The 21,483-nt window shown below is 36.1% G+C and overlaps 1 long non-coding RNA gene and 1 pseudogene across 1 annotated transcript; one reads left to right on the top strand and one right to left on the bottom strand.

The window, feature by feature from the left end:
• The first annotated feature begins 435 nt into the window (after positions 1–435).
• On the top strand, positions 436–1,311 carry LOC113360047 (annotated as a pseudogene).
• A 10,896-nt stretch (positions 1,312–12,207) lies between these two features.
• On the bottom strand, positions 12,208–16,156 carry LOC113361686. The gene is made up of 3 exons (XR_003365266.1): positions 16,101–16,156; positions 13,340–13,366; positions 12,208–12,324 (listed from the first exon to the last, which is right to left on the bottom strand). It is a non-coding gene; the product is annotated as an uncharacterized LOC113361686 (long non-coding RNA).
• Positions 16,157–21,483: the final 5,327 nt, after the last annotated feature.

Here is a 21,483-nt window from a genome sequence, read left to right as displayed (position 1 = left end):
ATTGGAGAAGGTTTCCTTAAAGGATGTAAACATCCTAATGATCAAAATCTAAGTTTATCAATTAAGTAGTTAAATGTTTAACTTTCTAATCATTGGTTTAAAAAGTTTTCAACTAATAGATTTGTTTTATGGTTGGAGATGGGATTATTTTTGACATCCTTAAATCAAAGAAATTTTATCTCACTTTCATAAAGAAACCCTTCCACTTTGGATCCACACGAAGTCATCATCGGAATGCTCCTATACTTGATACTTCCACGCTACATTCTTTCTCCTCTTCTCTCTCAAAGAATTCCCTTACAAAGTCCATACTCCGTAGAGTCGAAGAATGAAGAAGACTGAAACCTTACTTCAATTCTAAACATCAAATTTTATTTTTATAAGAAGACCTTATATAGGGAATAAATAATTCATAAGTTTATTAGTAGTAGGGGGATGGTTACTGAAGGTTGTTCATGTGTATCCGGTGATGGAGACGTCGCTGCTGGGGTAGGTGGGAAATCAACGTCAATGACAAGTAGAAGTTTAGGATTTTCTCCTTGTAGTAAAACCTTTAATAAGTTTAATCTTGAGGCAGAATATGATGATGCGTGGTCAGCGGGGAATAATAAGAAAAAGAAAGCGCAAACACGGGCAGTAGGAGGTGGTAGTGAGAAGGCTAGTGGCATAGGACTTCATCAATTTAGTATCCAAGTGTGCAAAAAAGTTGAAAGCAAAGGTAGAACTACATATAATGAAGTTACGGATGAGCTTGTTGCTTAACTTTCAACAACACCTTACATGAAAGAAATAAATAACGACAAAAATATTCGACGGAGAGTGTATGATTCCCTGAATGTTCTTATTGCAGCGGATATCATATCTAAGGATGAAAACAAAGAGATACAATGGAGAGGCATGCTTCATGCTGATGGCCTAGATGTTGTTCAACAGCTTAAGTCTCAATATATTGGCTTAAGAAACAAAATTGCAAACAAGGCTGCGTATCTGCAAGAACTTGAGGATCAATTTGTAGGCCTGCAGAATCTGGCTCAGCGGAATGAGCAACTATGTTGTTCAGGGAGGAAAGCTGCAACTTCACGGGATGTGTCGTTGCCTTTTATTATAATACAAACGCCTCCACCTGCAGCAATTGACTTGGAGATGTCAGAGGATATATAGTTGTTGCAGTTCGATTTCAATAACACTTTTCATATTCATGACGACAACTTCGTTCTTAAGTCTATGGGATTTTGTGAAGATTATCCGAGTCCTAAGAAAAACGACTTGTCAAAGGAGTTTAACCCTACAATTTGTAGGAGTGTCCACTAATCTTCCATGCATTTCTATAAAAGTTCTTTATTTTGTCTGTGATCTGTTATAGATAGGTTTTTTTTTTTTTCAAGTGCAAATTATCTGTTTACCGGTTTTAGGTTTATACTACACGGAAAATGGGTCATTTGTCCAAATATTTTTAAAACACGGTTTAAATGTACGAGTAAAAAATAGTTTGGGTGAAATGGACACAAAAAAATTTGCAAGGATGAAACTGGATTCATCCTGACTTAAACTTAAAAAATAACAAGGATGAAACTGGATGCATCCTGATGTAAATTAAAAATAAGAAAAAAATACTTGAAAATGGATAGGATGAAACTGGTTACATCCTGGCTATTTTTACATTTTTGTCCATTTAATCAGTATCAAAATCTAACTGTCCTTTTCACCTAGGAATTTTTGATTTTGGTCTTTTTAACCAATTTTGTGTATACTACAAGTTTCTTCAATTTTATATCCTTGTTTCGACTCGACTAAAGAAACAACCATCGAGGAAAACTATCCCTGTTTCTATCAAAGTGCTATATCGGAACTATACACTCACTGCGGGCTCCCGCGGTATGTCCGTAGCTTGGTCCACCCGATGGTTTTGTTTTGGTGGGGCCCACCTAAAGTTGAAAATTCATGGAAACAGTTTGATGAATTCCAAACAATTTACGACCAAGTCGACTTCCAATGGATGAGTTAGTTGTTAATGGCGTTTCATTAAGTTTTTCTTTTTGGAAAATAATCGAACGACTTCCACTAAAACTAACAAATCATGGAGTGACGGAAATCAAATATTTTTAGAAGGCCTCACCGTAGCTTTAGCATGCTTGGTTACATGGACAAACCTTTTCCCATCATTTCCTTATTTTTCTGTAAAACATTAATTAGATGTCTTTCCATGATACTGTTGACGATAAGGTTGAAGATAAGGCAGAGAGAGTAAGGGTGCTTTTTTAAGTTTACTGTTAACGATAAGGTTGAAGATAAGGCAGTGAGAAGAAGGTGTGTCTACGATGCGGGTAGTTATGTGTAGAGTCTACACTCTATAGACGTAAGTAAGGTGTTGTTGGTACTATCTATCTAAGTAATGGAGAGGTGTTTTTGGTAGAACGTGAGGGTCACTATGGTGTTAGGCGGGAATTGCAAACGGTTTGCGGAATGGATTGCAGACAGTTTGTGGAATGGATTGCTGCTGGAAGGACCTGCCATAAAGCTTGACCAGTTGAAGAGAGATTTTTGATCCTCCAACCCTTTATGATTAAGTCGATACAATCTGGCATCACCCACTCCAGCTTAACATAGGACATGAATTAGCTCCAAACGGACTCTCTGTTGCCAAGTTCCCCCTCCTCTGCGTCGCTTGGCATCCAAGCGTTATTTGGTTAGTTATAGTACGTTTGTTTTAATAAAATATTCAACGGTTGATCACATGTTAGTATACATACGGGTCCAATTAAATTGATACTCATAGCCCGTGGTTTTTAAACGACCTTGCTACAACCGTGACAATATGGGCTTGTCCAATAGTGAATAGGGGAATGAATCGAGCATTCGAACCTCTTTAATCAGATTTTCTTTTCAGCTGGACTGGAGTACTGTGACCAACAACATCGGCTATATTTATACACTTACGAGTTGTTATCGAGCGAATATGTTGTTTATAGGAAAACCTCAACCATGAAAGTGATTGTAGTGGGACCTCCAATTTTTCCATGGGATCAAAAGTGATCAATTCAAGGGATGATGATGCCCACTCTTCACGTTAAGTGTCTTCTTGCTGAGGCGAAGATGCTTGCCGGAGAACCGGGACAACAAGGGATTGTCCACATGACGTGCAACAATTTTGAAGGTGAAGAGGGGAACACCTCCAGCATTGGGATTGGTAGTGGGGTGAATATGGATTGTCCTATATATGTCCTATGTTTTTTTTTTTTTGAGAATGATATCTGTTCTATGTTAGTTATCCAAGTTCTAGAGTTTTCCTTGAAAAATCGCTAATAATCTTTGCAACACGCCGAACCTGTTAGGCGGACAACCCCACCCATCCGACCCTAAAATCCTTCTCACATGTTTTCTTCTTCATTTTGTACCTGCATGGGTCCTGGGTAACTGGTGACATAAGCTCAGCCTATCTGCTTCGGATCCCTTGACAGAGAAAGTTTAATGGTGTATGAAACTTTGTGTACCAATTGTGGACCATTAAATTCTAACCATTGGATGGCGTTTTGGGTTCCTACCAGGGTGTTAAAAACCCAACCCTACCAATCCTGTTAGAAAGCAAGTCCATCATTGGTACACCCCTATACAAGTCGCCCTTGACGGAATCACGACCTGTTCACACAGTTAACGTAGTAGTAAGCTGTTGCATCTTAGTTTGTTAGGTTTCAAACTAGTTTTTTGTAATAATACTCTTAATTAAGTAATATTTCTCTAAAATAATAGGATTACTGTATGTCATAGGATGGCCCTTTACCCGATTGTTTAAAATTTGGAACCTCGTTAAATAAGTTACAAAACTAAGTCACGTGCACAGTCGTTAGTAAGCGTGCACAATATCGTACCCGAGGAATGAGTGATACATATGAATATAATATTGTTTGATATATTTAGGGGTTATGTTCTTCGCCACAACGCAGGTTTCTTCGAACTGCGAAAGCAATCAGATGGCTTCAGGAAGTACCCATGATGAATAGAGGAGTTGATCAAGCCATCCATAAGTCTCAGAAATCATCGATAACCTATCTAACTCCAATCCAGGAGCGTGGAAAAAATTCACAGAGGATGAGTAGAGGTGAACTTGACGTACAAGAGCAAGAGATTTGTTTTCTCACTGAGCTCTCCAACGTTTGGCAGGGGAAGAAGAACACCACTACATATTTTTTTCTACAGGATCCAGCATCAAGGTAACCAATTTTCGTAGAGGAATCGATGGACCTGATTATTGCGACGAGTGGTACGAACTTTTAGAGCAGTGTAATCGCAATCGAGAGGAATGTAACAGGTTGGGTATCTCATTTTTATTACCAACAGCCGAAAGATTGCATGAGTCTAAGTATAGTGAGGATGACTTGTTCGTCAATCTAACCCTGTTGGACATGGAAAATTTTCATTTGAAGACTAAACTCGTTATTCATCGTATCGAAAACAGGCGCAACTAGTCCTTCCTAATGTGTCATTAAGTCGGTTCAATACCTATGAACCGAAGTTATTTTCTTATAAGAGGTCGTACATAGATGTCTAATTGTCATTATAGAGGTCTATTAATTTTCAATGCAATTTATTCATATAAACTTCAATCTGTTTTTGGCCTGGTGAAGCCAATACTTTTACACCAAAAGTTGACACCGATTATGTGTCAATTTTTGGATGTGAATTCGTGCACACTCTTTAACAGGTCTATTTCACATTTTAATCTCTGCCCTTGATTTAATTTAGGGTCACATTTTAATCTCTATCCTTGATTTAATTTAGGGAGTTATATAACGAGGGTCGTGATTCTAAACATGTAAGGTAATGGGCCATCAGATAAATAATTAACCAATCAGAAAAAAATATGTGAAATATACGCTGGTTAGAGTGTGAACATATTTGGACTCCAATTTTTTTTGGTTCGCTCATTTTTAAAACCGGCCCCCTATTTGGTGGTGCGGCTTCTAAGATTTGGGTTTAACATAAGTCCAATGGTAAGTATGTTGCATCTCTTAGAAGAACAGTGTTGAAGCTACATCTGCTTGAGGAATATGCTGCCATCACAAGTTAAATAATTTTTGGGCTTAATTTTTTTCATTTTTCTGGTTAGAAATTAGTGTTAAAATAGATATTGAAAAACTCATAATGTTACAAGTATCTTGCCTGAACACCTTACAAATGTTTTTTTCCGTTAGAAGCTTTTACAAATATACTTGATTGTTAATCTATAATACAAAACAACATAGGTTTTGAGTCCTGGACGGTCGGATAACATTTTGAGAGACAAACATGTGATCCGACCATCCCAGTCCCATCCTAGCAAAAGACATCCGACGGATGTAGCAATTGTAACTTCTTTTTATGCCTACATTAATTAGATTCCTCTCACCATTATAGTTGATATTATTGTTTGTAATAAACTAACCATCCTTTGTCAACCTATATAAAAAATGACATTAAAACCTTTATCAATGTTTTAAAAATAAATAACTGTGGAACCAATTAAGTATGATAAGGTACCATGAAGAAATATTTTGAACAATGTGTGATCGTATGTTAATTTCAATAGAGTTTAATGTTGAGCAATGTTATATACTAATAGTAATTTTGAAGTAAAGCTGCAAAAAAATTACAATTGATTATATTTTTCCGTTCCAAGGTCCAATATTTATTTGAAAAACATCATTATTTAATACTTGGTGGAAACTTTTGAGGAATTACTTGGTTTCATAGTGTCATATAAGCATTCTAAAATTGATGAATTAATATTATAACCAAATGGTTTCAAATCACCAATTTTTGGATTTTTACCTGAAAAATAAAACCACGATTGACGAGAGAAAATTTTGTTTAAAATCTCTATATTAAATTAAACCGCAAAACCTGTCGTTATCAGAGCTACAAACAGGGTCTTCAAATGAAGGAGGAAACATAGTTTTTCTGCTGCAAGTGCACCGCCAGTAATTTAGAAGATTTTGATGATTTAACAAACACTTAAACATTTATCACAGATCAGATCAAGGCCAGGCCGTTACGACATTGTTTATTTATAAAAATAAACTGTGAACTTAGGACGATCATATAACATTTCCAAAGATAAATGTTACATCCGACCATCCCACTCTCACCCCATCCATAGATATCTAACGAATGTAAGATTTTTAACCTCATTCCATTACAGATATATGCATTGATAACTCTCATACTTAGTTTCTCACCAATTAACTAAAAAATCATGTAGCAACAAAACAACAAAGTAAAAAATTAATTGTTACGACCATTTAAAACTAATATTATTACACTCATATTTTATTATTCAAATAGAAGAAAAATATATTTTGACTCATATATTTTTAGAATAAGAACAATAAACATTCATCAAGATGTGTAACGATTGAGAATTGTTGCAAAAAAAACCATGAAATAAGATTAATTTTTTTCATGCCGTGCCGTTACGACACGGGTTATTTCTAGTAATCAATAAAATGAATTTTTTTAACAAATATATTTGTCAATTGACTAGAAATGCAATTGATTGTTAATTAGAAACTAAATTTCTTTTAGTAATTCTTTGTCAAGCTTATGGTTGGAGTCGTCGCTTATTCTCAAGAACTCTATTTACTGTTAAATTTCTAAGCTGTACCTTGCTTTTGAGACTTAAGTATACCTGAACAACTGAATCAGGGCGTCACGGTATAACCAAGTTTCATTAAAAGCAAAACTATACACCAAAATCAATTCTCAACTGCTTTTACGTGGGATCTACAATACCGAAGTTAAAATTATCACCACGTCTAAAACCTATGGAAGCCTCGGCTCACTAAAATCTACAACCGTACTATTTGAACAGCTCTTTTGCGGACAGCCCGAAGCTAGCTCCACATGTGGCAGCCACGCAGACCAAAAAGCAAAAAATGATAACTTGTTGACTTTTTTGAATCCCAAAAATGATTAACTTATTTAATAAAAAGGCCAATACGGAAGAACAAAAATGATTAGCTAAACAGTGGAGAAATACAACAGAGAGAATTAAGAAATGTATAGACTCCTGAAAGTATCATTTCTTCTCACTCTCTTGTTTTTCAGATTGAAACTACGAAACTTATGCACAGTGATGTTCTCATTAACAATGGTACTGTTTAAGCTAATCAACAGAATCTATGCTGAGATAAATTCAGTTGATATTTTGATTCGGGAGAACTGTGTTCATGTTTTTACAATACAATAATTGGTAACCCATATCTGTTTAGATTTTAAATTTCAACGTACACAACATGAATGCTTGTTTTCCAAATACAAGCATTGCAATATCAAAAAGCCAAGAAACAACGAAAAAAAGCGTTAAAATTTGTATATATTATGTTATTTACAGACTTAAGAGACGAAGATTTTGTATCAGTTGAACTCATGAAACGGAAGAGAAGAAGAACGGAAGAAGCAGCCATACAAAAGAGACAATATTGGGGTATATTTCATCCAAATATAAAGAAGGCATAATTGGGGATACCTCCACGAATTGGGGGATAATCAAAATATAAAAATAAAAAAGTATTATGAAGTAATTGAAGTACCCCTTATCCAAATATGTTTGGGGATACTTCAATAATATTTTTTGATTAGATGAAAAGGAAGAAGGATTTTGAAAGATTTCTGTGATATGAGTAGGTGCTTAAATTGATCTTAGTAGCTCCTAATTGCAACATTTTTTAGACAATCAAACTTCCATTTATGAAGAAACCCCAAACCAAATCCCAATTCAAACACTAAGTCAATAAAATTTTGCATTTATAGAACCACTTTTGGTGTTGTATTCATCTGAAATAACAATACCGAAAGTACTTTGGTATTGTATTCATCCCAAAAAACAATACCGAAAGTACTTTCAGTATTGTATTCATCCGACAAAACAATACCGAAAATACTTTCGGTATTGTATTCATCCCAAAAAGCAATACCGGAAGTTAACCTGCTAATGAAATTCAAATTCGATTTTTTTATTTAAATACAAATTAAACTTTTTTTTTTGTAACTTAATTAGATGGTTTTGATTCAAATCATTTTGATTATTATAATTTGCATCACTACTCAAAATGATTTTTATAATAACCTAAATAAAAAATTATTCATCATGATTGGGGGATACTAAAAGAATAGGTTTTTGGGTTTTCTTTTTAATTTTTATTAGAGTAAGGATAATATGGTTATTTTACACCTAAAAAAAGGACCCCTTAACCAAAATATAACCCCATTTAACTTTGAGTATCCCCCAATTTGTGGAGGTATGCCCCAATTGTGCCTTCAATACAAAATGTAGGAAATCCCGTATAGTCCTAGGAATAATATATTAGGATGAGTCTAGTCCAATTGACCTAGTCAACTTTTTGTTTGGTCCTTTTTGGAATTATAAATTACTGTTTGGTCCTAGAAATTATAGTTTTGTCCTAGGGTATACAATACCCATGCGGGATGACGTCATGGATGACGTAAATTTCATCTGGGAGTGACAGCAATACCCTTTCAGAAAAATATATATTGGATTTATTAGCAAAAAAAAAAATCATTTTCAGATTTATTTTCTCTCTCATCTCTAGATTCAGATCTATTTTCTCTTTCTTGTGTTTTCTTTCTTTTTTTGATGAAGATGATGGTGTTGAAGTTGAAGAAGATGACGAAGATGTTGCTAATGATGTTGCTGAAGACGATTCGGAGGTGACAGTAGATCTGATTTTTTTTTTCTTTTTCTGGATGTGTTTTAATTTGATTTGATTTCTTCCTGCTGCTGTAACAATGGCGAAGATGAACTCTGTTTGATGAAGACGACAACGAAATCATGCTGCTGCTGCTGCTGCTCGTGTTGAAGATGAAGATGAACTCTGTTTTTTAGGGTTTTCTTTGCTGCTCGTGTTGAAGATGAAGATGATGAAGATGTTCTCCTACTGTTGAAGATGATGAAGAAAAAGAAAACGACGACGATGATGTTCTGCTACAGTTGAAGATGTCGTCGATGATGAAGACGATGTTGCTGTTGATGTTGAAGATCCATCTGTCGATGATGAAAGACGAACTCGTGTTGAAGATCTTGATTTTTTTTATGTTGAAGATATCGATTTTTTATGCCGGTCTTTGATTTTTTGATGTTTGTTGCTCGTGTTGAAGATCTTGAATTTCTGCTGGTGTTGAAGAATGATGAAGACGAAGGTGAAGTTCATTTTTGGAATGAACTCTGTTTTTTTATATAGAGTTCATTCCAGAAATGAATTCTGGTTTGTATAGGTTTTTATATGGACTTCATTTCTGGAATGAAGTCTGTTTTTTTAGGTTTTTATATGAACTTCATTTCTGGAATGAACTCTGTTTTTTAGCTTTTTATATGGAGTTCATTTCTGGAATGAACTCTGATTTTTATGGATTTTTTTAGGTTTTTTTATGGAGTTCATTTGTGGAATGAACTCTGTTTTTTTAGGGTTTTATATGGAGTTCATTTCAGGAATGAACTCATTTCTGGAATGAACTATGTTTCTTTAGCTTTTTATATGGAGTTCATTTCTAGAATGAATTCTGTTTTTTTAGGTTTTTTTATGGAGTTCATTTCAGGAATGAACTCTGGTTTTTAGGTGTTCTTTTAGGTTTTTATATGGACTTCATTTTTGGAATGAAGTCTGTTTTCTTAGGTTTTTATATGGACTTTCATTTCTGTTTTTTTATGTTTTTTATATGGACTTCATTTCTGGAATGAACTACTACAAAAAAATAAGTAAAAGTTAACACGGAAGGGTACTTTTGTCAATTTAATATTTTTAAAATAATTGTGGACCAAACAGTAAAGGCGTTTGACCAAAGGACCAAACAGACATGAACCCACCTAAAAAAGACCAAACGATTATTTTCACTTATAAAATCCCTATTTCCCTTATTAAAATAATAATAATAAAGATTGAGTCAACAAGTCAAATTTTGATCTTTTTAAAGAAAAGAAAAAAAAAGTCAATTTTTTTTTTGTTTTTTTGTCCATCCAGCAGACACGTGAGCAGCTGTCTATAAGCGCTAGCCATAATGGCTGTTCAAAAATCATTTTCGTAAAATCTAACCTAACTACGACAATACCGACAAAGAAAAAAAGATACTATCCAAATGACTGAGACTAATTATGACACCGAACACGTGGGAGTTTGATATTAGGCCGCTGACTCTCAACCTGGATGAAAATGTCATTAATTTGTTCCACAACAGATTTGTAATGCTTTTCTACGATCGATTCTCGTGCATTTAGGGCCGCTTCTCGTACAGCAAAGTGTGTATTTTTATTCCTAACTTCCCCAATTTCGTCCCTTAAAAGCCGTGCCTCCACCTCAGCTTTCGTAGCAAGAGTGATAATTCTTCGCCAGGTTGGTTTGCTTTATTACATCTGCGTTAAGATCATCTATCTTCTTCTTCAGACTCGCAACCAGCTCTTGAATCTCTAAAGGAAAATTTGCTATTTGGTCCTAAGCCCATATACTTAGTTATAATAGGGTCCTTCCAAAAATAAAAGATATCAACAGGTCCATATTTATTTAATATTGGCCAATTACCATGTTACCCCTAGCCTTTGGTACGTGCGATAACAAAGAAACGAAAAACAAGTCATCTCTCCAGAAACAACACTCTCGGTCTTCTTCTTCTTAATTTTATTCGTTTTCTTCTCGTTCGTTCTTTGAACATTGTAAACATGGTGATGATTATAGTGCAGATCTAAGATTGAAAATTACTCTTTTCCAATAATAAATCTTCAAACACTACTGAAATCATCAAAACCTATTGGAAAATCATCAAGACCCTAAATTTTAGTGAGAGAGTTACAAAAAACTATTGAGTTGTAATCTAGATTTTCAATTTCAAGCAATAAACAAGAAATTCCACCTAAAAATGGTGACAACAAGAAGAAAAAACAAAAGAACGTTAAAGAAGACGTTACAGTAGACGATTTTAAAGAATCGCCAGCAGGAAAAAATAATTTTACAGTTTGATCGAGTAGTACATATATGATGTACTGGAAAAATATTGGGTTAATTTGTTATATTTTCAGATTCGTCATGTATTTTGACATGGAATTGATTTTTACAGTGTGATCTAGCAGTTCATATACGGTGTACTGACTATTTTATCAAATTTTTTGATTTTCATAGATTATCATTTTTTTTGACAATATAATTAATTTTTGCACTATGATCTAGCATTACATATGTAAGGCACCGAAAAGAAACGGGTCAAACTTTGTGATTTTCATATATTTATCACTAATTTTGACATTTATGTACTGAAAAGATTGGTTTTCTGGTTTTCACAAATCCATCTTATTTTGACATTGTGTAGATCTAGCAGTACATATATGATGTACCGAAAAAATGTCTAAATTTCTTATTTTCATAATAGATTCATCGCAAATACATATATGCTATACTGAAACTAAGAATTTATTATTTTTGTTTTCTTTTTCCGCATAAATTCATCCCTTAATGATCAAAAAAAAAAAAACTATTGTCACTCAATAAAAAAACTAATGACGGCAAAACTACTCATAAGTAATCGGGTCTGTATCAAATACACACATGTAAACATAGACTTGGTACTGCAGTAAAAAAAATTCTTGCATCAAAGATGCACAGGGAATACTTACATTAAAAGGGAAAAAAAGAGTATAACATAGACCTAAATTTAGGTTCAGTTGATTTCATACATTATGGTTCCCTTTTATCACACATACATGAAATGTCAGTATACTGTATAACAAAAAAAATGAAAAAGATGGAGAAAATGATAAGATTTTATTTTTATATACAAGTCTTCTGAAATTCTAAACATATTTGACGATATTAATCTTCTAAGTTGCCATCATAGCACTCCATCTTTAAGTACATGTACAACTCAGGTAGGTGTGAAAGCGATAAAAATATGATACAATTATGCAACATTTATGCACTCATTTTTACCGCAGTGCAGCATATATGTACTGAGATTTTTCTGGAGTTTTATGCACTGTGTTTTATTGATGCTTCAACTATGGTACTTCACTGCCTTATAGGGAAATACACCAACTTTAGTGACTTCCTTCTTATCAAGTAGCCCATAAGAAATGGATATCTTACACTCGAACTAACAACGACAATTACTATAGGTTCCAGGCAAAGGAATATATCACCCGATATCAGCATCTCCCTAGATTAGGTTCTACAGGAAGTATTGATAAGTGGTGCACTTGTTCTCAACTTAGGCTACTTGCTTCTTAAGCTTTGCAAGCTTCTAATGGACAACGCCACCTCTCGGCACATTCAAAATCACAGCCACTTCTCTCTGAAATCAGTTAGTGCTCATATTAGTCCAAACACATCAGTAGACACAAAAATCCTTCCAAAACAACCATAAAATTAAATGTCTGTAAACATGAAACAGTCCCATGAAGCTTACGAGTAAAATGATTACAAGAGTTGAGTACCCAAATGTGATAAAGGTGAAACATTCTCACTACGTTATTTAAACTAAGTTACAAGAGGATACAGTGGAAGACTAATGTAGCTGCAAAAGATTTGTAAACAGACATAATATTGGGTTAGCAGCATCACTTTTCCAAATATATCTCTCGGTACATCGAATATACACTCACTCAATTTGAGTACATGTCCGCTGCACTTTATAACAAAACAACATAAACCAAAACCCAAAGTGATCTACGATTTAATTTGAATTCCATTATCTATACAAAGCTAAAAATTATCAAAATGTACTAATATTTTGGTGACAGTCAGAACTTATGCATTTACAATGTCACCTCTCTGCACATTCAAAATCATAGCCGCTACTCCCTGAAATCAGTTAGTGCTCATATTAGTCTAGATTCACCAGCAGACACGGTCTGTAAACATGCAATAGCCCCATGGAGCTCACGAGTACAATGATTATAGAAAAAACACCCAAATTTGATAAAAGTGAAATACTCTCTCTGTGTTGGCTAACCTAAGTGACAAGAGCATACAATGGCAGACTAATGTAACTGCAAAAGATTTGCAAACATACAAAGATTGAGTTTAGCAACATCACATTTCCAAATGGATCTCTCGGTACGCCAAATATACCCTCACTCAATTCAAGTACATATCTGTTGCACTCATTATAAATAAACATATATCAAAAACCAAAGTGAACTACAGTTTGAATTCCACTATCCACACAAAGTCAAGAATGATCAAAATGTACTAGTATTTTGGTGACAGACACAGTTCAGGCATTTGTAGAAAGTTTAAATCATCTAAGGGAAGTATAAAATACCAAAGTTTAGATAATTTGTTAAAAATACGAATATAATTTCAACCTCTTAGTTCCAAATCGACCTGCCATCCTGCAAAGAAAGATATATACTTCGTTAACAAAATTTCATGTTTGTAACGCTTCCTCGACCCCAGTTAAGAAGTCTTACTCGGTTACCTTGCAGAACGATACATTACATTTAACCAAAATCTAGCACCGTATAGCTAAATTATTTACAACTCCCATTAAGCTGCAGTATGTCGTTTAAGAATACCATTATTTACGCAATAGACAACATATAAACAGGCATGTGAAATATGAATATGCACTCAATTAACATGGTAGAACTGAAATGTACTCAAGAAGATAGAGATGCATCTGCACTCACAAACTCTAACAGAAAGTCATGAAAATATGCACTCAAAACAACAGTACGTCATATATGTACTATTGGATCATACATAGAAATAAACAAAAACACTACATGCATTTATAGAAATAACTTAGATTTCTTTAGTACCACATATATGCACATTCAGATCATATTCTCAAAAATAAAGTAGGTTTTTGTGAGTACATCATATATGTACTGAGATAACGTGGTATAAGACCTATGATTCCACATAAATAAAACCACTTCAATTAGGTTTTTGTGACGATAACATATGTACTAAGAAATAACAAATAAGAAGTCCGAGAATCTAAATAAATAAACAGATTAGATAAATTCCATAATAATTGAACTCTATGTATATATATAGTTGCTCCTGGTGCCTTAGCCATAGTGTGGGAACCCATGTACTCATGGGTCAAACTTTTCTAACATCAACACCATAACATACCGAAGAAACTAAAATGAAGCAAGTACTTTCTAGCCAAGTAAAACTAGTAACATCATGTACACATCACACTTCCCTAAGTTAACCAAAATAAAGCATATTATGCACTCAATATACTAGTTCATTCATTTATAGTACACCAAATATGATTTTTTCTGAGTACATCGTTTACGCGCTGTTTTTTTCACATTGCACCATATATACATTGATTTATCTGGTGTGCAGCGTTTATGCACTGATATTTCTGGAAATATAACAAGATAAAAACAATATTTCCCAGTACGCCATATATGTACCGCTGGATCATATGAAATAAGTGACGAATCTATGAATAAAACAAAATCAACGCATATTTTTCGGTATGCCATATATGTATTGTTTAAGGGTGCACACGGTACGGTTCGGCTCGGTTCTTGCCGAGGCCGAGTACCTGTACCTCCCTAACTTCGGTTCCAAAATTTTGGACCGGTACCTGTACTTTGTACCTCGGTTCCGGTACCATTCGGTACACGTACGGTACCGGTAGCGATCAGTACTAATTAACAGATAGGTGTGGTGTTCGCAAACAAACTATCACTGCAGTTTGAGTAGTAATTAACTTCCTAAACTGTGGTACAATAACAAGTCATATGCTAGTGCAGTTGTGCAATTGCTATAATGACTAGTGTGTTGAACTGATGATGCGTCTGCTCATCGTTGATGAAGAATGATAGAGATAGGTGGTTGTGCTGGTTGCGATGGATGGACGTCGGTAGAAAACGAGAATGATGATGTTGATGATGGATAATGAAGACTGAGATGGTTGGGAGAGTTGCAGCCGAGGAATGGAGAACAACTCGACAAAACAGGGAAGATCCCATCTGCCATTGTTGATCATGATGATCGCAGTTGAGAGAATGATGATTACTGCCAATGAAGAGGGTGACGTATCAGTGGTGTTGCTGCCATTGACTTTCGAAGTTGAGCTTGGTTTCTGAGACTGTTGGAATTGGAGCTTGGCAGTGATAATGAATGTTGGAACACAGTTGAGGAACAGAAGATGTCGTGAGTTATTTGTTTCTGACAAGAGGTTGAGCAAACGATGCTCGGTGATGGGTAACAGATGAAAAAAAAAAATAAACCCTAGTAATTTTTCTATATATACCGGCACCATCAGATACTCATATTAATTCCTAAATCTAATGGCTCTTACTATTCGATACTTTCGGTCCGGTACGGCACGGTACTTGTATTGGACCGTGTACCTGTACCTCCAGACCTCGGTTCCTATTTTTTGGACCGGTACCTGTACCTTGTACCTCGGTTCGGTCCAAAACCAGGTACGGTTCCACCGGTTCCGGTTCGGTCCGTCGGTTCGGCTCGGTTCCTGTGCACCCTTAGTATTGTTGGATTAAATAGTCTCAAACAACAAAAAAAGCATTACTTTAAAAAAAATTGTGTAGAAGTAGTAATCTCACCGAAAGAAAATCTATGAAATCATTGAGAGAACATTAGAATCAACGACAAGTCAAATAAAAAATGCATTACAACACATATATTATAAGATCATACAAATTAATCTCTAGTTTTAGTATGAAATCATCAAAAAAAAAAAGGAATAACCTATATATACATAGTAAACATAAAGAAAAATACAATACATCACATATGTACTGATGCTTCATACACAAAACCAAAATGAAAACAAACCCAAAACTAATAAAATTAAATTAAAACAAATCATATTTAATATAGAAATGAACATCAAACATAATTATCAATCTGGATCGGAACTATTTTCATCAATATTGAAGTAAATAATTAACTAATCAAGCACGAAGATCGTAAACACAACAACGACAACAAAAATGTTGAATTCTTATTTTAGAAACCCTAAAATCTGAAATTTGAATTTGTTACCATGAATTCAAGATATTTGGACCTCAGATCAAGATGGAATCCTGAAGAAACATAAAATAAAGATTAATAAAGAATAAATTAGCTTACGATATACAATCAATCAAGCTTGAGTTTGCAAATCACATGAGGTCAATAAAATCTTCGTCGCCAGAGAAAATGAAAAGAATGTTAGGATCCCGGTTGTTCTAATTTTACATATCAAGGATATTTTTGGTATTCTGCTGAAAGTCACACGTGTGCTAGGATCTGCGGATAAAATCTTTGGTCCAGCATCTTAACTTTCATGAAAAAAGGACCTCTGGTTACTGTTTCTTAATGGATGGACCTGCCATTACATAGGCTCATAATATTAGTACCTATTGGTAATTCCTACATCTCTGAAATACAAACATACTGGTTATAACTCAAGGGGTTAAAGGAGCACCAGAATTGGATTTTTTCTATTGTTATCCCGTTTGCTAAAAATAATTTTTAATTAAGAAAAAAAATCAACAATTTTCATAAATCCAAACAAATAAATACTTTTTCCTCCAACGATGGAATCACAAGAGGTATCTAAACCGACTGAATCCCAGGTCACTGGATTTAGGACGCAGCATAGACGGGAGTTGGGATTAAGAAGCCAACCTATTAAGTTTGCAGCCTCTCTCGCCAAAGAAGTATCCACAGCGGACTGCGCTTGCTCAGCCGGTTCACGGGCTCTCATAGCTTCATCACGGGCCAGTTCGGCAGCGACAGTGGACTCCTGGATCAGTGTCAACTGCCGACGCAGCCTCTCTATCTCCTCACTGAAGGAGATTGTACCGATGGTGACTTGCTTTTTAAGATCTTCGATCTGAGTAATCAATAGGTCACGATGATCTTTGACTTTATCAAGATGGAGAGACAACTTAGCAGCCTTTAAACGGTTAAGCTTCAACAATTTATAACAATAATCTTGCTGCTGGGCCAACTGTGCGTTATAAGAGAGGTCATTTCACAATTCACTGGAAATAGTAACAACGGAGAAGCTGCAATTTAGTGATACAACTTACCGTGAAAAGAGTGAGCCGAGGTAGAAATTTCGAATACCCATCAACGAACGCATCCATAGCTTCGATATCCATGGGAGGAACTTTTCCCAAACACGCACTAGTAGAAAATCGTTTCGCATTAAAATACAAGTCACAAATTTGCTGTATTCTTTCATGCGCGCAATCTTTACAAGCATCCTCCGGTATAAGGGAAACAACAGGTACAAATATGGGATTCTCAGAGTCTTTCGTGCCCTTACACCAGATGTCATCACCAGCAGCATGGATGTTGAAGTCAAAACGGTCATTAACTTCATTGGGTTTATCAAGAGTAGAAACAGCTTCAGATGATTCTATATAAGCCGATAAAACAGTTTCATGAGTAGATTCTGTTATATCTGCCGAATCATGTCCCTGCGTTGATCCACTTGGAGGCGCAGATTGTATCTCAAGCGCGGACTCGGGTGGCGGAACTGCGAATCTAGAGGACGCTGTGAACCAAATGTCCTGACCCGAAGTCAACTCGACATCAGTATCTCCAGCTTTGTTGATAGGCATATCGAAAGACCAGTCCAGATAAAACGATGGAGGAGGAGTACACACATCTTGGATCATATCAGCAATTGTAGAAGGCCCCTCAACACACAGAACTTTGTTATCGGAAATAAACGACTTCACAATCGAAGTCACTGGATCTGGTTGAGATTCGCTTGGATTTTTGGCAGGAGAAATAGCATCTGCAGAAGCGTTAGTATCAGAAGCAATTGCAGTCGTGCCAAAGGTGCCAGAATTTTCAACGAAGGTACTGACATTAACAACAGACTCATTAACTTGAGTGGCAGTCAGATGGACTGAATTCTGTTGAACTAAAACATCACAACTATCAACTTCGTGATGATGAAAATCCTCCAGAAACTGAGCAGCATTATCAAACATACACGACTTAAGACTAAGACTGATAGTCAATGGCTCTGGTAAAGCATCACAGTGACTTCCTGCGTCAGGGGAATTGCTTGAACTCTTATTGGCATGAAAAAAAAACAGTGTTTGGACTTGTAGCACTTTCATCAACTACATTCTCGATAGCTTGAGTGGATGTCACAGATGCTTCTTTTGTGTGAACTATAACATCATGATTATCATAACACTCGCCAAGATCAATAAACCCTTGAGAAGGGCTAATCTAAGTGTGACTCACAACATTTTCTTGATCGGTACTAAAATTAAGGGACCTAGCACAGTTGGTCAACCGAGTGCTTTCCATCGCTATCTGAAACACCGTGCACAAGGTTTAGCTTCCTAAGTCCAGTGAGTCACAAGGCTTGCAATTAATTGGTTGCTGCACATTGCCATGACTATCCGATGACTGCGTGAGTGTCTCCTGTCATAGAATTAAATTCCAAGGATTATGTATGCAATTTTATTAGAACGAAATGTACGTAAATAAAAAAATATACATGTGCAAAGAAAAATAAATGAAAGCAGATTACCTCTAGACTATCAGTTGAATTAAAAGCCCAAGGCTGGTAACCATGATACTTGCTGGGAACGGAGGTGCGAGGACTACTAGGCACAGTAGTAGACCAACCATGGGCCCAAGGACCTTTAACCCAAAGACGGGTGCGATACCACTTATCATCATGATTTTGACGAAGCCTGTCCACATCAGGAACACGCTCCTGTTCTTTCTCCTTCCCGGGGACGTACTTAATCTTAGGTTTATCAATATCAGTCAGGAGGCGGACTCCGCCTAAACGTTTTTGCTTTTCAGATAAGGGAAGACGACGAGGTCCAATACTCCACGGGAGGCGATTTCCATTCGAAACAGAATCAGCATAAGTAGCGATAAAATTTGCAGCGGTGTAATCCTTAGAGTTATAGTGAGGAACATAAGACTGGAGATTAGTTTCACCATGGCTGCGACGCTAGCATTCATTGAGCATTCTTAAGAAGTTACCTGTATACTGGTAAATCCCACGAGTGTAAGTCTTCTTATCTTTTGTGGAAATGCCCCTGCTTGAGAGAACATCATAAAAATATGGATCCTCGGGATTATAAAGAGGGAGGACTAATCCGGCAGCCAACTGACAGACGGTTATCGACAAATTTTGAGAATCAAAGCTAAATCTCCGGATCATATCGTCAGTCAACACGTCATCACCCTGGTAGAAGCTTATTTCAAACCTCTCAAGATGGAATGCTGACTTAATCCATTCAAGGCTCCAGCATCGGTAACTGTCATTTATATTCATCGGAACTCTGTTTAGCGTAGGCAGCGGAGTAGGTGGTACCGATCCAGATCCCGAGGCCAACTCGGCAAAAGTTACTTCTTTCGTGCCTGTCTCATCTCTATGTGAATCAGAGGAAGAACATTCAAGGTGAGCTATTGGACGTTGTCGTAAAAGCGGATCCACATCATTCCGTCTGGATTTACGGTTCGTTCGTGGTTGAGTTTGAGGTTGTTCTAACTCCTTGCGTAACTTTCTCCCACTACGGGAAGTCATGATAACTGCTGACGAAGACGGGATAAAAGTTAGAATAGAATGGTGGAAATAGGGCTGCACAACGTGTAGGGTGGGTAGGATATGGCCTATACCCGTCACCCTATCCGTTTACTGGCGGTTAAGAAAATTTTTACCCGCCACCTTACCCGCCAAATAATGGATAGGGTAGGATACGATTAAAAAACTGTAGGGTTGGCGGGTATGGGTAGGGTATGTACACTCCTAGGTAGGGTGGGTAGGATATGGCCTATACCCGCCACCCTACCCGTTTACTGGCGGTTAAGAAAATTTTTACCCGCCACCCTACCCGCCAAATAGTGGATAGGGTAGGATACGGTTAAAAAACTGGCGGGTAGGGTAGGGTTTGCGGATATGGGTAGGGTATGTGCACCCCTAGGTGAAAATCACTCTCACATAAAGAGCCAACCATACTACACTTTGGGTGTGAAAATTGTCAGCGTTCTGAAATATCGAACTGAAAACTAATAGATAGATCAATGAACATTTAATCACCCATACAGAGTTACAACCTGTTTGTTTGCAACTGACTCGGCGTTTGGATCTGAGTCAATCCCTGACTCGGGCCGAGTCATCAGTTAGACTGTTTGTTTTCCATTTTGAGTCAGATCTGACTCGACCTCTGACTCAGACATAATCCCTGACTCGGACCCATTTGAGTCAGGTAACAAAATACCCCTGACTTATGGGACTAAACTCCTGACTCACAAACTTTTGAGTCAGATGAATCAGATCTGACTCAAAACAAACATATTGAATCAGATCCAGATGAGTCAGGTGATTTCACTCAGATCCAGACGACTCAGATTAGTCAGGAGTAAACAAACATGGTGTTAGTTTGTTTTCTCTTGTAGTAGCTACAAATTAGTACAAGATGGTTGGCGATTATCAATTTATAGCTCGTTAAAATTATAACCTTGCCATTTCAGGCACGAACAAATGTCACTTTTGAAGAAAATCAAGTACATTTGAGTAAACCCGATAAAACAATAAATAAAATCTCGCAATACGAACTAAAAAAAAATAGTTTGAACCATTACTTAGAAAAGAACTGAAAAATAGAAAACGGTTCCATAGAGGAGTAAGTGGGTTCAACCAACCCCACTAACTGGTCACATCATCATCAGATCCCGAAAGATTTTGCAAAACCTCAAACATAAACTTGAATAATCTGGTTAATTTTTGTAGCTACAAATGCAAATTCGAGAGTTACGCACATTCTGAAAGCTAAGTAGCTGACCCATATAAAATGTGGAAATCAAACTCACCGGAGTGTTGAAAGAGCGCTTACAGGGATAAGATTGAGTTCGTAGATGCCGATCAAAAAAAAAGATTGAGTTCGTAGCAGAGAAAAATAAATGTTTAGATCGAGCGATAACTTGACTTCTCTTACTTATATAGAATCTGCCTTGCTGTCGGACACGATAAATAAAAAAAAAGTAGGGTGTTAAATCAAGAAATAAATATTAATATAATAAATCGCCGATAATAAATATATTTAAAGACTACGAGACAAACGTGACATAACGAAATTTCGTCAAGACAGGACGGGCCTAAGGCCAAGGGCTAAGTGTGGCTATTATCCTTGCTTGCTTTTACTATTCGAAGTTTCCAGGCCAAGGGCTAAGTGAGGCTATTAAACTTGATTTTTTTTTTCACGAAAATGATATATAAACCTCAAACCCCTTCTCCCTACTCCTCCCCTGAGATTTTCCTATATGTTTGTTGAGCTTTCATGGCAATAAAATACCAAAAAATTCTTTATACTTGGAACTTTCATAAATTCTAGGTATACCAAGAGCTAACCGGAAAAAAAAGATCTATAACTTGGACAACTAATATTAGTCTAGATCTAGGACAACCAATCCAGACCTTCCATCATTTAAATCTTCACCCCACTACCAATTTCGATGCTAGAATCATTCCCACTCTTCA

Source organism: Papaver somniferum, chromosome 3 (assembly GCF_003573695.1).
Source record: "Papaver somniferum cultivar HN1 chromosome 3, ASM357369v1, whole genome shotgun sequence".
Classification (NCBI taxonomy): domain Eukaryota; kingdom Viridiplantae; phylum Streptophyta; class Magnoliopsida; order Ranunculales; family Papaveraceae; genus Papaver; species Papaver somniferum.
The sequence above is the reverse complement of the archived record's forward strand: the minus strand, read 5'-3'. Positions and strand labels throughout refer to the sequence as shown.